Source organism: Triticum aestivum, chromosome 3B, assembly GCF_018294505.1.
Source record: "Triticum aestivum cultivar Chinese Spring chromosome 3B, IWGSC CS RefSeq v2.1, whole genome shotgun sequence".
Lineage (NCBI taxonomy): Eukaryota > Viridiplantae > Streptophyta > Magnoliopsida > Poales > Poaceae > Triticum > Triticum aestivum.
In genome coordinates this window covers 90,165,089-90,183,324 of record NC_057801.1, presented here as the reverse complement: position 1 = coordinate 90,183,324, position 18,236 = coordinate 90,165,089, and positions in this window count along the sequence as shown.

Below are 18,236 nucleotides of genomic sequence, written 5' to 3'. Positions count from 1 at the left end.
CTTGGAGGGTGCCAGAATCATTCTGGAAGCTTTCTGGAATTTTTCGGGATAATAACCGGATATGCTCCGGAGCTGCCGGAACCACTTCAAATGCTTTTTGCAGATGAAAATCACTAAACTGGAATTGTTTCGGAATGCGTTGAAAATCATTTTGGTGGGTATTAGAAATGTTCTAAGACCACATAAATATTTTCAGTTCGAACGGACGCTGAAAAATGTCGTCGTGAATAGTGAAAGTACTTTTGGGGATATTTATGGAAAGCCACCTTTTGGGGCTTTTCCCAAAAGGCTTCTAGAAGGACTTGGGGATCAAGGAACCCCCTTTGGGGGGGGCATGTAGGTGGGACGTTGGAGGGTGCAGCTCCTCCATGGGGGTCCACTTGTCATCCCTTTATGCCTTTTATACCCTTTGTGTGTGACATAAAGTGGGGGCACTTTTGGTATTTTAGAATACCCATCCTACCCCTTGGTTTCCCTATAAATAGGAGGTGAGTGGGCTGCCCAAACCACAGCCCTTCTCACATACAAGTGCCATGCAATGATCTGGCTTCTTCTCTCCCTCCCACGTAAAGAGTTTCGCAGAGCCGTAAGGCTGTCTGGGTTCCAGTAGGAACTAGTTCTAGACGGCGAAGCCCTGCTGGATAGATGACACCGTAAGTGTGCAACTCTATAGAGAGATCGTAGTTTTGGTCTTAGTTCATGAGTGCCTCCCGAAGGGCTGTCTGAGTGATCGTTTGAGTTTCGAAGGTCGTCCCGAAGGGCTGTCCGCGACACCGTCCGGGGGGGCTGTTTGACCGCCTCCCGGAGGGCTGTTTGAGGAGCAGATGAGGGTATACAGCCTCGCAGTTGGGAGGTTGTAAATCCTAGCTACGGCCATTTGCACCGCCGATCGTGATCGACTCTACTTCCCGTTGCGCTACAAGTCGGTAACGAAACAGATCAAACCATGTATGCAGTCTCCATAGTGGTCCTGGGCTGGTGCGTAGGTCGGAAAATTCTTGTTTTCTGCTTCTTTACCCTACAGTGGCATCAAGAGTCGTGCTATGCGTAGATGCAGGTTACGATCTAGAATACATGGAGATGTTTGGGTATTGCATAATATAATTTTGGAGTAGATGAGATCTATTGCGGAAAATTATTTATGCGGGTGACAGATGAAATCTATTACCCGACGTTCTTGTTGCTTCCCTAGAATTTGCGTTTGCTCAATCTCGAGACAGCATGCTGGAATTTGACAAAGTTCTAGCAATCTGTGATCCTGATTGATCGTGGAAGTGCTATCAGTTCTTTGGGTTCTGCCATAGTCAAAAGAAAGATGAAATTCGCAGATGAAAGGGCATTGCAGATATGATCTGCACGGGGGTCATGCATATGACGAAGTTTAGTATGGGGTTCGAGATTTTATTATCTCGTGCTTCATACATCCCGAGATGTTAATCTAGTGACTTGAATTATCATACTTGATGATGGACGTAGGTAGCTTCGGTTTGTTTCGAAACCTTAGAAGCCACGTAAAACCTTTTTTGTATGAACCTTTTAGAGGCGTCTAACTTGGTTTTGCAGGATGGTTTGCATGTGATGTGGTATAGTAGTGCTCATAATAATTTGATTATGTATGAGATGACTATATAATGTAATTAACATGACCTGCATGTCATGATTTGGCATGATGGCTGGAGCCATATGATTGCAAGTTAATGACCTGCGTGTCAACCTTAAGTAATGCATTTATTTTATCCGCTATGGAGATAGCGATATTATCTGGTGCACCGACAAGGTGGTGGCAATCTTCACGAAGGTGAACACCGACGCGAATGCCGAAGACGAAGAAATGAAAGACTTCTCCGTCAGAAAGGGCTATACCATATCATGCTATTATGAATTGCCTGAGATGTTTATCCCTTATGATGCACCCTTCTTGATTGCGCGGTAGTCGCTTTTTATTAGGGTGATCTCTCACAAAATATCAAGTAGTTAGTGTTCTCCCAAGTGTAGCACCGTTTGAAATTCGTATCTTTTCGGGGTGCGCCATGTACACATGAGCACGAACGAATCGAGAGGAATGAGGTGGGTGAGGTCAGACCTCGCAGCAAGATCACTTGGTTGCCTTTGACGTTCAGGCAGGAGAGTCCTGAGCTCAAAACACGCCCATCAAAATATGAACAAGAATCACATAGAGATGTGATCGGCAAGTTGGCCTACCGATTGAAATTCGTGTCATCAGTGATGAACCCGTCAATGGCATCGAATAGAAATATGGATCTTGAATCACTCTAAATCAATTATGAGAGATATTGATTTGAGTGGGAGTGCACTGTTGAATTAACATGTTTAATTCTCAGTGCAATTAATTATGAACACTGTCTAAGTGTTTCTTGCAAAATAGTTATAGAATAATGGCTCGCGTTTCCACCTTCCCTGTTAAAATTGAATAGTTGTTAAATATCTGGTTAAAACTTTATGATTGGTAACGTAATGTGAGGATTGTCCTCAAAGGTGTCGAGAAGGATTTTGTCCTATCGCATGCTTTCCGTATACTCCCGCTAAATGCTATGGATGATGAGACTCTCGTCCTTCGATCCAAAAGCTAGAATTCCGTTGCGGTCAAGTGCAATATGTTTGCTTCCATGAGACCCGAACTTCGAAAGTTTGGGATAGTTATGTGGTATTCATGGAGCTGAAAATCATTTTCAAATACAAAGAAAGCAATGTTTGTTTGCAAATTATTGGTAAAAGTGTTTACTATGCATTTGACTATTGGGAAAGGGATCCAGAAGAACGGTTGTCATATGATGAAAGGTGAATAAAACAACAACTTAAAGAGAAAGGAAGTGTCCAAAGGGTGTTAGTATGACTTACACGCCTAGGAAGTCCGGGGCTAATGCCACTCTTAAGTTGGGTGCTTCTTTTGCGAGTAGGAGAAATACTAAAAGTTAAACTGTTAGAAGTATAAAGGCAGAAAGAAAGATGACTGGAATATCCAGCTCATGTATGAATGCCATACAAGTTTTTGATGTATAGTAGGCTGTTCAAAGATATAGTTCTTGGGAATTATGGTTAAACATGTTAATCACTAATTCTTGGGTATTGTGAGTTAATCACAAAGATACCCGCTCGATTGCATTCTGTTATGAATCAATGTAAGAGCTACTATGGCCTAAAAGGCTAGCCAGAAATGAGGTTAAGGTATACACAGGGAACATAGTAAATGTTACTATACCTTCCATCGGTGTATTGCCGTCTGTATTTATTTTCATAATTCATTTAGAGTTTTACAAACTCTAGCCCATTGCATAAGGTACCTTGCAAGAAGGTTGTTCATAAGAGAACTTTTTATGTTCGATGTTATGAATAACACAAGGGCCATACTTTCATTATGAATGAGATGTATGTTATGAATATTGATAATAATACAATAGCTCTGGGTTTACTTTCATAATTCTTTTTAGAGTTTCATACACTCTAGCCCATTGCACAATTTTTGTTGCAAAAGAGTTGTTCATAAAAACAACAATTGTTGTTAAGTATTATGAATAACATGAAGGGCCATGCTTCCATCCAAGATGGGTTGTATGTTATGAATATTAATGGTAATATGATACATCCATAACACTGACGCTAAATGTCGCAAGACTAAAAGAATACCACACAAGTGTGGCACTACATTTGGTCACATTGGAGAAACCAGCATGGAAAATTCCATTACGATGGATTTTGAAGTCTTTTTGATTTTGAATCATCTGACACTTGCAACTTTCCTCCGAGAAGTGAAGTGACTAAAATACCATTCACAGGCCATAAGGAACGAACAACAAACTTATTAGTGATCATACATTTGATGTGTGTAGTCGGATAAGTGTTGTTAGTGGTGGATTTATTTATCTTCAGAAATGACTCAAGTAGATATATGGATATTTACTTGATGAGACGTAAGTCTGGATATTTTGAAATCATTCGAAAAGTTTTCAAAAATGAAGTAGAAGTTATTGTAACAAGAAAATTATGTTTCTGCAATTTGATTGCACAAAGGAATATTTGAGTTACATGTTTAGCGAATGTTTGATGAGTTGTGAAAGGGATTTCATAACTTGCACCTCCCAGAACACCACTGCAAGTGAAAAGTCCGTGTAGATGTAATCTAACCATTTATGACATGGTAAGGTCAAAGATGACATAAATAAATTTGCCATTATCCCTTTTAAAGTGATGCTTTAGAGACTGCGGCTTTTACACTGAAAAGAGCTACATCGGGTCTGTTGAAATGAAGCCATGGTATGGTAGGCCCAACCATGTTATATCTTTTCTTAACATTTGGGAAATGGGTCTTGTGTAAAAGGTTACATACCTATCCCAAATCAGACAAGTGCTACTTTGTAGGTTATACCAAAATGTTGGGTATTCCTCCCTCAGTATACCGAGGCAAATAGTTTTGCCGCAAAACGGTGTGCTTTTAAAGAGAATGGTTCTTTCAAAAAGGTGAGTGGGAGAATAGTGCAACTCAACGAGATAAACAGTATCTTCATCATCAGATCAAAGGAAAGAGACCTTGGAAGTAATTCCAGAGTTTCCTACCGCGACTGATACGGAAGTCTCTACAATAAAATGTATGAACTTCGTTCGAACTTGCAGCTGAACCACGTAGGCAAGGCTCGTGTAAACGTCTCACGTGCGCAAATGAGATATTGTTGTTAGACAACATTATACCTACGATACACAAGGAAGCGTTGATGGGCCCTGACTCCGGAATTGGCTAAATGTCAATACAACCCGAGTTAGTTTCCATATAAGTGATTCAAGATTAAAACCTTGATACACCTTTCGGAAGACTTAGAGTAAAAATGTTTTATCCATAAAGCTCGACTTGTTGAAATAACAAGTTCAAGAGTTGACTACGATGAGGTTGGTTTCATTGTAGCGATGCTTAAAGTCGGTTCGGGTTGAACTAGCAATTAATACATATTTCAATCATGAGATATGAAACATGGATGACAATAGGATTTCCATCTGATGGAAATGAAACCAAGGACTTGCATGTGTTATAGTCCAAGGCATTTTGTCTATCCAGAGGATGCTAGTAAGGGTGCAAACTTCAGAGTTCCAGCGATGGACAGAAGAGAGAAAAATGGAGTTGGAATCTTCATGCTTTGATGAAATGGTCAAAGGGGTTTGACTTCATCAATGGGTAACGAAGATGCTTGTAATTCAAGAAAGTAAGTGGGAGCGTAATAATATTTCTAAAAACCTTGTGTGCCTGACACATTGTTAACTGGAAATAAATATCTTGACACGGATTAGGACTTCATTTGAAAATAGTTTTTTGATGAAGTGCTTAGGCTAAATAGCCTCAATATTAGGCATAATGATCTATGGAGATAGATTTACCTAATAGGGCTAGTAATAAATACATATTGACAAGATGCTAAAACCGTTTAGCACTAAGAATGACAAGGAGTGATTCTTGCCGAAGTCACATGGAAAGAGTTTTTGCAAGAATCAGTGTCCCAAAACACTGATGAGCAAAATACATGATGCAGATTCCACACACTTTTGTGTTTGGATTAATCATGTATTCCATGGTATGCAAAACAACCAGATATGTCCGATACTCCCAAGGTGTTGCGAGTATGGATACTAAAGTGATCAAAGTACTGATCGTGGGACAATAGTGAAAGATGTCATTGAGTACTAGAGTAAGTACTGATGATATGTTTTCTCGCAAGCGGAGATCATGAAGAGTTCGTTGTAAAATGTTACATCGATACATTCTTCATCTTTTCTCCATGCAATTTTCTATTTAAGTTAAGGGTTTTGTGTAATACACAATATGGTGGCACGGTAGTTGGAAATTGTTCCCAACAGGATACTGTGGCGAATTCTATAACAAATGACTAAGTATGTTGACGCTTTAGAAGCGACAAACAAGATGTTGAATCATATAGTTCATTCATGAACTTAGTATGGTTCCAAGATGGCTTTTGTTAATGGGACACTACTGCAGGTAGTTTCTCCATAACTCAGTCTGAGGAATCAGGTTTTGACCAATGATTCACATATATACAAAGCCAAGTCCACACAAAATATGAATTTTGTGAAAGCATGAAAACGCGAGGATATACAGAGATACACATGGAGTTGAAGTCGTCAATTCCATTGGACATCAGGCTATACCACAAGCGAAGCATATTTACACCGATGTGCCATAGGTGTGAAGTGCATTAGCATTAAACTAGATTCTTGACTCTAGTGCAAGTGGGAGTCTATAGGAGATATGCCCTAGAGGCAATAATAAATGCTATTATTTATCTCCAAGTTCATAATTATGTTTATGTTCCATGCTATAACTGATGTGGTTCATGAGCCTGTATATCCATAAAGGCTCTAGGGAAAACCCATGTGCACGTGTGGAATAATAAACGGTAAAATGTATTCCTAGTCATGCCTCTAATACTAGCTCAAGTGTTGCATGATGATTATGTTTTCCCAATCATGAGCATGTCTATGCCAGCAACTTTGAGGGCACAATGTTAAGAGAACATTTGTGTTGAATCGACCCGAATTGATGTTATGCTATGAGATTCATTCGTCACAAGTTAATGGTAAATAACACAGAGATGGTTAATGTTTGCATGATTCCTTAGACCATGAGAGTATCGAGTTTCTTCATGCTTGCTTCATGAACTTTGGGGTTTGTTAAACGTCATCCGTAAATGGGTGGCTATTACGGCGGCTTACGGGTTCATGGAAAAGTATGTCAAGTAACTTGATAGCTCAAGATTGGGATATTCTCCTCTGACGATGGAGAGATATCTCTGGTCCCTCTTGGTGTTACGGTATCCATCATCGTCTGGCCAGAAACTTTGTGATTTGATCACGGGGATGTCGGAACACGATGACGAGAAAAGAGAACAATATCGGTAACGAGGTAACTAGCATAGTGGACAAGTTGTTGATCCACGGGAATGCCAACATGTCTCACCTCGGGTATTTGTAACATATCACAAAGCAACAGGAATAGCACACGGCAACTGGAGGTTCACTCGAATATTCATTCGTGTGGGTATTGGGGTCAATATGGGTGTCCACGGCTCCGATGTTGATCATTGATCGGAAAGGGTTCCGGTCATGTCTATACTTTACCGAACCTATAGGGTTACATGCTTAAGGGTCATCTATCTACTGAATACTGGACAAGGAGTCTGAGAGAAAATCACCGAAAAAGTTTCGGACACCGGAAAAGTTTCGGACACCGAAAAAGGTTCCGAAGAGAGAGGTCATCAGATGAGTTTCGATGAAACTAAAAATTTGTTTCAGGGGATACCATTAAGTCAAATTGGTTTCGGCACATGCCTGATAATTCTTGGAGGGTGCCAGAATCATTCTGGAAGCTTTCTGGAATTTTCCGGGATAATAACCGGATATGCTCCGGAGCTGCCGGAACCACTTCAAATGCTTTTCGCAGATGAAAATCACTAAACCGGAATTGTTTAGGAACGCATTGAAAATCATTTTGGTGGGTATTGGAAATGTTCTAAGCCCACATAAATATTTTCAGTTCCAACGGACGCTGAAAAATGTCGTCATGAATAGTGAAAGTACTTTTTGGGATATTTATGGAAAGCCACCTTATGAGGCTTTTCCCAAAAGGCTTCTAGAAGGACTTGGGGATCAAGGAAGCCCCTTTGGGGGGACCCCATGAAGGGGGGACGTTGGTGGGTGCAGCTCCTCCATGGGGCTCCACTTGTCATCCCTTTATGCCTTTTATACCCTTTGTGTGTGACATAAAGTGGGGGCACTTTTGGTATTTCAGAATACCCATCCTACCCCTTGGTTTCCCTATAAATAGGAGGTGAGGGGGCTGCCCAAACCTCATCCCTTCTCACATAAAAGTGCCATGCAATGATCTGGCTTCTTCTCTCCCTCCCACGAAAAGAGTTTCGTAGAGACGTAAGGCTATCTGGGTTCCGGCAGGAACTAGTTCTGGACGGCGAAGCCCTGCTGGATAGATGACACCGTATGTGTGCAACTCTATAGAGAGATCGCAGTTTCGGTCTTAGTTCGTGAGTGCCTCCCGAAGGGCTGTCCGAGTGACCGTTCAAGTTTCGAAGGTCCTCCCGAAGGGCTGTCCGCGACACCGTCCGGGGGGGCTGTTCGACCGCCTCCCAGAGGGCTGTCTGAGGAGCAGATGAGGGTATACATCCTCGCGATTGGGAGGTTGTAAATCCTAGCTGCGGGGATCTTCACCGCCGATCATCATCGACTCTACTTCCCGCTGCGCTACAAGTCGGTAACGAAAAAGATCAAACCATGTATGCAGTCTCCATAGTGGTCCTGGGCTGGTGCGTAGGTTGGAAAATTTTTGTTTTCTGCTGCGTTACCCTACAGTTCCTCATAGTGATCAACAGATATAAATCACAAGTGACTCAGAGAATAGAGCTATCCTCCCCGACAACGGTGCCAGAAATTAGTCTTGATAACCCACAAGTGTAGGGGATCGCAACAGCTTTCGAGGGTAAAGTATTCAACCCAAATTTATTGATTCGACACAAGGGGAGCTGAGGGAGTTTCGGACTAGGGGGTGTCCGGATAGCAAAACTATCATCATCGGCCGGACTCCAATACTATGACGATACAAGATTGAAGACTTCGTCCCGTGTCCGGATGGGACTTTCCTTGGCGTGGAAGGCAAGCTTGGTGATACGGATATGTAGATCTCCTACCATTGTAAACCGACTCTGTGTAACCCTAGCCCTCTCCGGTGTCTATATAAACCGGATGGCTGTAGTCCATAGGACGAACAACAATCATACCATAGGCTAGCTTCTAGGGTTTAGCCTCCTTGATCTCGTGGTAGATCTACTCTTGTAACCCACATCATCAATATTAATCAAGAAGGACGTAGGGTTTTACCTCCATCAAGAGGGCCCGAACCTGGGTAAAAACATCGTGTCCCTCGTCTCCTGTTACCATCCGCCTAGACGCACAGTTCGGGACCCCCTACCCGAGATCCGCCGGTTTTGACACCGACATTGGTGCTTTCATTGAGAGTTCCTCTGTGTCGTCACCGATAGGCTCGATGGCTTCTTCGATCATCATCAATGACGCAGTCCAGGGGGAGACCTTCCTCCCCGGACAGATCTTCGTATTCGGCGGCTTTGCACTGCGGGCCAATTCGCTTGGCCAACTGGAGCAGATCGAAGGCTACGCCCCTGGCCGTCAGGTCAGATTTGGAAGTTTGAACTTCACGGCTGACATCCACGGGGACTTGATCCTCGATGGATTCGAGCCACAGCCGAGCGTGCCGCACTGTTGCGGCGAGCATGATTTAGCTCTGCGGCTGGACAGTACCTTGGAGGCCGCACTAGAAACCGCTCCGATCTTCAATTCGGATCCAGCTCCGCAGATCGAGGATGGATGCCTAGACACCGCCTCGGGGGCTGCAACCTCTACGGCGATAGAGCCGAACACTGACTTTGTCCCTCATAAAGCTCGTGACTCCAAGGAGCCGGACTCCTCGTCGGACTCCGAACCTCCCGCGCCCGCCCTGATCGAATCCGATTGGGCGCCGATCATGGAGTTCACCGCAGCGGACGTCTTTCAACACTCACCTTTCGGCGACATCTTGAGTTCGCTAAAATATCTCTCGTTATCAGGAGAGCCCTGGCCGGACTGCGGTCAGGATGGTTGGGATGCGAACGACGAAGAAATTCAAAGCCCACCCACCACCCACTTGGTAGCCGCTGTCGATGATTTAACCGACATGCTAGACTACGACTCCGAGGACATCGACGGTATGGACGACGACGCCAGAGACGACGAAGAACCAGCGCCCACTGGGCACTGGACAGCCACCTCATCGTATGACATATACATGGTGGATATCCCAAAAGATGGGAATGGCGAAGGAAGAGAGGAGGATGACCCCTCCAAAAAGCAGCCCAAGCGCCGGCGTCAGCGGCGCCGCTCTAAATCCCGCCACAGCAAGAATGAAGACTCCGGCACCAGAGACAATAATACACCGGACAGTGCCGAAGACAACCCGCTCCAGCAAGATGCAGCGCAGGAGGACGGAGACGCCAGCCCTCATGAGAGAGCGGCAGAAGAAGAGGTAGAGGATTATATGCCTCCCTCTGGAGACGAAGCAAGCCTCGACGACGATGAATTCGTCGTGCCTGAGGATCCCGTCGAACAAGAGCGTTTTAAAAGCAGGCTTATGGCCACGGCGAACAGCCTCAAGAAAAAGCAGCAACAGCTTAGAGCTGATCAGGATCTGCTAGCTGACAGATGGACTGAAGTCCTCGCGGCCGAAGAGCATGAGCTCGAACGCCCCTCCAAAAGCTACCCTAAACGCAAGCTGCTCCCCCGATTAGAGGAGGAGGCTTACGAACCCGCATCACCAGGAGACAATACGGCTGACCGACCACCCCGTGGTCGCGACAGAGTGGCCTCTAGGCCCTTCACCAGACCCGTACCCCGGCATCGCTCGAAAAGCACACGGCCACAGGGGAACACTCCGGACTTGCGAGATATATTGGAGGATAAGGCAAGACAATCAAGATTGATCTATGGATCGCGTGGGCATCCCACGATACATGACGACAATCATCACGCCGGACACAGTAAGACCGGCCGGGCCGAACAAAATAGACCAAGCTCCCTTGAGCTCTGTCATGATATCGCCCAGTACAAAGGCGCCGCACACCCACTATGCTTCACAGATGAAGTAATGGATCATCAAATCCCCGAAGGGTTTAAACCCGTCAATATTGAATCCTACGATGGCACAACAGACCCCGCGGTTTAGATTGAAGACTATCTCCTTCACATCCACATGGCCCGCGGTGACGATCTTCACGCCATCAAATACCTCCCCCTCAAGCTTAAAGGACCAGCCCGGCATTGGCTCAATAGCTTGCCAGCAGAGTCAATTGGGAGTTGGGAGGACCTGGAAGCCGCATTCCTCGATAACTTCCAGGGCACTTATGTGCGACCACCAGACGTTGATGACCTAAGCCACATAATTCAGCAGCCAGATGAATCGGCCAGGCAATTCTGGACACGGTTCTTAACCAAGAAAAACCAAATCGTCGACTGTCCAGATGCGGAGGCCCTCGCGGCCTTCAAGCATAACATCCGCGACGAGTGGCTCGCCCGGCACCTGGGACAGGAAAAGCCGAAATCCATGGCAGCCCTCACATCACTCATGACCCGCTTTTGCGCGGGTGAGGACAGCTGGTTAGCACGCAGCAACAACCTCAGCAAAAATTCTGGCAGTCCGGACTTCAAGGACCGAAATGGCAGGCCGCGTCGCAACAAAAACAAACGCCGCACTAACGGCGATCATATTGAGGATACGGTAGTCAATGCCGGATTCAGAGGCTCTAAACCCGGTCAGCGGAAAAAGCCATTCAAGAGAACTACTCCGGGTCCATCCAATTTGGACCGAATACTCGACCGCTAGTGCCAGATACACGGCACCCCCGAAAAGCCAGCTAACCACACCAACAGGGACTGTTGGGTATTCAAGCAGGCAGTCAAGTTAATTGCCGAAAACAATGACAAGGGGCTACATAGCAATGACGAGGACGAGACCCAACCACCGAACAATAGAGGACAGAAGGGTTTCCCCCCACAGGTGCGGACGGTGAACATGATATACGCAACGCACATACCCAAAAGGGAGCGGAAGCGTGCACTCAGGGATGTCTACGCGATGGAGCCAGTTGCCCCGAAGTTCAATCCATGGTCCTCCTGCCCGATCACTTTTGACCGAAGGGACCACCCCACCAGCATTCGCCACGGCGGATTCGCTGCACTGCTCTTAGACCCAATCGTCGATGGATTTCACCTAACCAGAGTCCTGATGGACGGCGGCAGCAGCCTGAACCTGCTTTACCAGGATACAGTGCGCAAAATGGGCATAGACCCCTCAAGGATTAAACCTACCAAAACGACCTTTAAAGGCGTCATACCAGGTGTAGAAGCCAATTGTACAGGCTCAATTACACTGGAAGTGGTCTTCGGATCCCCGGATAACTTCCGAAGCGAGGAGTTAATCTTCGACATAGTCCCGTTCTGCAGCGGCTATCATGCCTTGCTCGGACGTACTGCGTTTGCAAAGTTCAATGTGGTGCCGCACTATGCATACCTCAAGCTCAAGATGCCAGGCCCTCGAGGAGTCATCACGGTCAATGGAAACACTAAACGTTCTCTCCGCACAGAGGAACATACAGCGGCTCTCGCGGCAGAAGTGCAATGCAGCCTCTTAAGGCAATTCTCGAGTCCGGCCTTTAAGCGGCCGGACACAGCTAAGCGCGCCCGGAGTAACTTACAACAAGACCACCTGGCACGTTCCGAGCACGCGTAGCAGTGCGGCCCCAACCCCAGCTCCTGCTAAACGTTAAAGCAGGTCCTTCGCATACACCATTACGCTCTGTAGATACCATGGGCATGGGGAGAGGGGCATGACCACGATAAACCCAGACTGTGGCTCAACCACACCAGGGGCTCTCAAGTGTGTCATTCTTTTTTCTTTTCTTTTTACCTTTTATTTTTTACCCACAGGACTCCTTTTGTCAGAGGCCCTGTCCGGCAGCAGATCTGCCGAACTCACGATGCAACAGTTAGGAAAGGATAAAGGCTACAACGAATATACACGTGGTCTCCGTTACGAGCATTTTTTATACACCAATCTGCAGCCTACCCCTGGAGGGGGACATGTTTAACAGTCCCATACCTTGCTTATCACACTATTTGTATCATTCTGCATTCGTAGCAGCACTTATTGAATAAAACAATGCAACACCTTTTTGCTTATAATTGCATTTCCTTTTCATACATATGTTCATTCACGGCATATGGCATCCATACAGTTTGGTACGGCTAATACACACCAGGGGCTTATGTTCCCCGCATTATGGTTTGATGAGTCCGAACACTTTCACAAGTGCGGCACCCCGAACTTATAGCACTATATGCATCGGCTCCGAATCATGTCTTGGGTCAATAGTTGGGTTTCCCGGCTCCCATGTTTTGGTACCTTACGTTCCGTTATATCGGCTAAGGTAGCACTGGGAGAACCACTGCGATTGCGCCCCAGTTGAGCTGGGTTAACGCCTCAGTGGAGAAAGCTAAAACTGACCGTCATGATGAGGTGAGAGCCAGTCGCTGTTTGAGAGGTTTTTTGCGAGTCCTTAAAGACTTATGCCGTTTAGAGCGAGGAGCCGGATACTGTCCGGCCAAGGCGTGGATAGCGCCCCAAATTCGGCCTTCCGAAGACTAGGGGCTTCGCCAAAATTTAAAATTATAGAATTCTATGGCTAAGTGAGAGTGTTCAAGCATTATAAGTCTGGTTGCCTTGTTTGCTGTGTCGAGCGCCTCCCTAGATGGACCCAAAAATGGGAACAAGAGCGCTCGAGTTTATCCCGAACACCCCAGCACTCGTGGCATGGGGGCTGAAGCCGACGACTTGCCATCTCTCAGATTTGATAAACAGCCGCACAGAAGGTAATATTTTAAATTAACAAGCGTTGCTTAGCGCATATGAACCAAGTTTTCAGCGCACAGGATAACAAAATGCGAGTCTACTCAAATATTACATCTTTGGAGCACTCACCTGCAATAGTGCGGGCGCCCTTCAGCACACTCTCATAATACATCTCAGGCGTGCGATACTCCTTGCCCTCTGGTGGCGGGTCCGTCACGAGCTTCTGGGCATCCATCTTGCCCCAGTGCACCTTTGCACGGGCAAGGGCCCGACGGGCACCTTCAATACAAGCGGAATGCTTGATGACTTCAACCCACGGGCACGCATCCACCAGCCGCCGCACCAGGCCGAAGTAGCTTCCAGGCATAGCCTCCTTAGGCCACAGCCGAACTATGAGGCCCTTCATGGCCTGTTCGGCCGCCTTGTGGAGCTCGACCAGCTGCTTCAGCTGGTCGCTAAGGGGCACCGGATGTCCGGCCTCAGCATACTGAGACCAGAAGACCTTCTCCGTCAAGCTCCCCTCCTCGGCCCGGTAGAATGCGGCAGCTTCGGACACGCTGCGAGGAAGATCTGCGAACGCTCCTGGAGAGCTCTGAATTCGGGTAAGCGACAGGTAATTAACACTCACATGCTTGCTTTGCATGAAAAATGCCTTACCCGCTGCTATTTTCTTTACCGCCTCGATCTCCTGGAGGGCCTTGTAGGCTTCGGCCTTAGCGGCTTTGGCACTCTCAAGAACCGTTGCAAGCTCAGACTCTCGAGTCTTCGAGTCACGCTCCAGGCTCTCATGTTTCCTCACGAGATCCTGGAGCTCTTGCTGTACCTCCGCCACCCGCGCCTCCTGTTTCTCTCGCTCAGTGCGCTTCGCAGCCGCATTGCCTTCGGCCACGGCCACCGCCTCCTTCAGGGTCGCCACCTTGTTAGTGGCCCCTGCAATACCCCAGTTATCCTTGTCATTTTTCTTGCAACCAAATCCTTTTCTGTAAGGTACAATTTTCATAAGGTATTACTCACCTTCTTTTTCCTCGAGCTGCTTCTTGGCATGGCCGAGCTCGTTCTCGGACCGCTCGAGGTTCTCCTTCAAAGTATTGACCTCCGCAGTCAGTGCCGCGGAGGTCAGCAGCACAGCCTGCAATCCCATATTGACATATTTTCATGACTCCTGCGTTTATCTTTCTAAAGATCCTCAGTCCGACTTTTCTTTTCGAACACCGAACCGAGCATCAGGGGCTACTGTCTATGCGGTACCATTTTACATATATTGAAATTCTTACCTCAAAGCCTGTTAGAAGGCTGCTACAGGCTTCGGTCAGCCCGCTCTTGGCGAGCTGAACCTTCTGAATCACCACACTCATAACAGTGTGGTGTTCCTCTTCGATGGAGGCGCCATTGAGCGCCTCCAGCAAATTATCCGGCACCTTCGGTTGGATGGAGGCAGCCGGCGTCGCGGTCTTGCCCTTCTTACGAAGGGGTCGCCCGCCGGACTCCGGAGCCACTATGGGTTCCGGGGCTGAGTCCAGTGCAAAGTCCAGGAGGTTGTCCTGCGACACCTCCGGGGCCCTCTCCTCCTGGTGGGTCCCTTCCTGGGATCCCACCTCGGCATCGTCCGCATCACGGGGGGTGGAGACAGTCGGAAGAGAATCCATATCCGACGCCCCTAAGGACCTGCTCGACGAAGTGGGGAGATCATCCTTAGGCGGACTACAAGATTGTATGCGGCATTAGAAAGACATAATGTGGCGGAAAATGAAAACCTTGAAGTTATTCGGGAGTTCGAATACTTACGATCTCGCCAGAGGCTTGGCCCTTGGAGGCCAGTCCTCGTCGTCGTCACTGGCGTTGGCGGAACAGTCCGGGGGAAGAGTTTTTCCCTTCTTGGACCCTTCGGCCTCCCTTGTTGGGGAGGCCTTCCTTTTCTTCCCTCCCCCCGCTGGGGGAGAGGCTTTCTTCTCCTCCTCGCCTTGGTGGGAGGAGTCGGCCTCGGATTCATCATCCAATAGCACCTGAAAACGGGAACTCTTCTGAGACCCCGTGGCCTTCTTCTTGGCCTTCTTCTCCAGCACCACGTGGGGTGCCGGAGCCAGCAGCCCCGTTAGGCGGGCGTCAGCTGGGTCCTCTGGCAATGGGGCCGGACAGATAGCATGTGCGGCCTTCTTCAGCCACGTCAAAGGAAAGGGAGTTTAGATCCCGCATAGAGTCAAACTATGGAAAACAAGCGTCCCTTAAAGGACAGAATAACTTACTTCATCAGCTGGACGCTCCAAGCTGAATCCGCGATCTTCGGTAGCGGATGCGGGAGCCTCGGCGCCCTTGAACAGCACCTTCCAGACCTCTTCATACGTAGTGTCAAAGAGTCCATTCAAAGTCTGGTGCTGCGCCGGATCGAACCACATATTGAAACCCCGTCGTTGGCACGGGAGAATCTGGCGGATGAGCATGACCTGGACTACGTTGACAAGCTTGAGCTTCTTGTCCACCAGCTTTTGGACGCAGGCTTGGAGTCCGGTCAGCTCCTCCGAATCGCCCCAAATCCGGCCACTCTCTTTCCAGGAGGTGAGCCGTGTGGGGATGCCGGATCTGAATTCGGGGGCCGCCGCCCATTCGGGGTCACGCGGCTCGGTGATGTAGAACCACCCCGATTGCCACCCCTTGATGGTTTCCACAAAAGTGCCCTCCAGCCACGTAACGTGGGACATCCTGCCCACCATGGCGCCTCCGCACTCCGCTTGGCTGCCCTTCACAACCTTCGGCTTGACACTGAAGGTCTTGAGCCACAAGCCGAAGTGGGGCTGGATGTAGAGGAAGGCCTCGCACACGACGATAAACGCCGAGATGTTGAGGATGAAATTCGGGCCAGATCATAGAAATCCAGGCCGTAGTAGAACATGAGCCCCCGGACAAAGGGATGAAGTGGGAAGCCGAGTCCATGGAGGAAATGGGGAAGGAATACTACCCTCTCATGGGGCCTGGGGGTGGGGATGAGCTCTCCCTCGTCGGGGAGCCGATGCGCGATGTCGCTGGACAAGTATCCGGCGCTGCGCAGCTTGTGGATATGCCCCTCCGTGACGGAGGAGGCCATCCACCTGCCTCCCGCTCCGGACATATTTGGAGAAGGTTGAGGTGAGATGTGCGGGCTTGGGCGCTGGAGCTCGAGTTCACAGAGATGGATAAGCCAAGGAGGAAGAAGGCGCAGGTAAAAAGGTTGGATCTTTATCCCCTTATATGGGCGGACAGAAACACGCGTCCCCACCGGCCTGGTAAAACTCGCTTATCTCCCAAGCGTCACAATCAATGGCGCAGTTGGGTTACCCACGTCCGTATTGATGGGAATCCCGGAATAAGGGGAACACGATCTCTGCTTCGACAGGACGTGCCAAGGAAACTGCCTCGCTAAACGCGCTGAGGTGGAACAATAAAAACAATTCGAGTAAAGGCTTGGAAGTGGTGTGACGTCACGCCACAGAATACGTCAGCAGATTGATCTTGTGTAATTCTCTCTACGGTGGTATGTGGAATTTATTTTTGCAGAGTCGGACACTATCCTGGTGTTCACAATCTTCTATAAATTATTCGGAGGAGGAACCCGCCTTGCAATGCCGAAGACAATATGCGCGCCGGACTCGTCGTCATTGAGGCCTGGTTCAGGGGCTATTGAGGGAGTTCCGGACTAGGGGGTGTCCGGATAGCCAAACTATCATCATCGGCCAGACTCCAAGACTATGAAGATACAAGATTGAAGACTTCGTCCCGTGTCCGTATGGGACTTTCCTTGGCATGGAAGGCAAGCTTGGCGATACGGATATGTAGATCTCCTACCTTTGTAACCGACTCTGTGTAACCCTAGCCCTCTCCGGTGTCTATATAAACCGGATGGCTGTAGTCCATAGGACGAACAACAACCATACCATAGGCTAGCTTCTAGGGTTTAGCCTCCATGATCTCGTGGTAGATCTACTCTTGTAACCCACATCAACAATATTAATCAAGCAGGATGTAGGGTTTTACCTCCATCAAGAGGGCCCGAACCTGGGTAAAAACATCGTGTCCCTCGTCTCCTGTTACCATCCGCCTAGACGCACAGTTCGGGACCCCCTACCCGAGATCCGCCGGTTTTGACACCGACAGGAGCCAAAGAATATTATTGAGTATTAGCAGTTGAGTTGCAATTCAACCACACTTGGATAACTTAGTATCTGCAGCAAAGTATTTAGTAGCAAAGTAATATGATAATAAAAGTAACAGTGGCAAAAGTAATATTTTGGGTTTTGTAGTGATTGTAACAAGAGCAACGGAAAAGTAAATAAGCGAAGCACAATATGTGAAAAGCTCGTAGGCAATGGATCAGTGATGGATAATTATGTCGGATGTGATTCCTCATGTAATAGCTATAACATAGGGTGACACAGAACTAGCTCCAATTCATCAATGTAATGTAGGCATGTATTCGTAAAGTAGTCATACGTGCTTATGGAAAAGAACTTGCATGACATCTTTTGTCCTACCCTCCCGTGGCAGCGGGGTCCTAGCGGAAACTAAGGGATATTAAGGCCTCCTTTTAATAGAGAACCGGAACAAAGCATTAGCACATAGTGAATACATGAACTCCTCAAACTACGGTCATCACCGAGAAGTATCCCGATTATTGTCACTTCGGGGTTGTCGGATCATAACACATAATAGGTGACTATAGACTTGCAAGATAGGATCAAGAACACACATATATTCATGAAAACATAATAGGTTCAGATCTGAA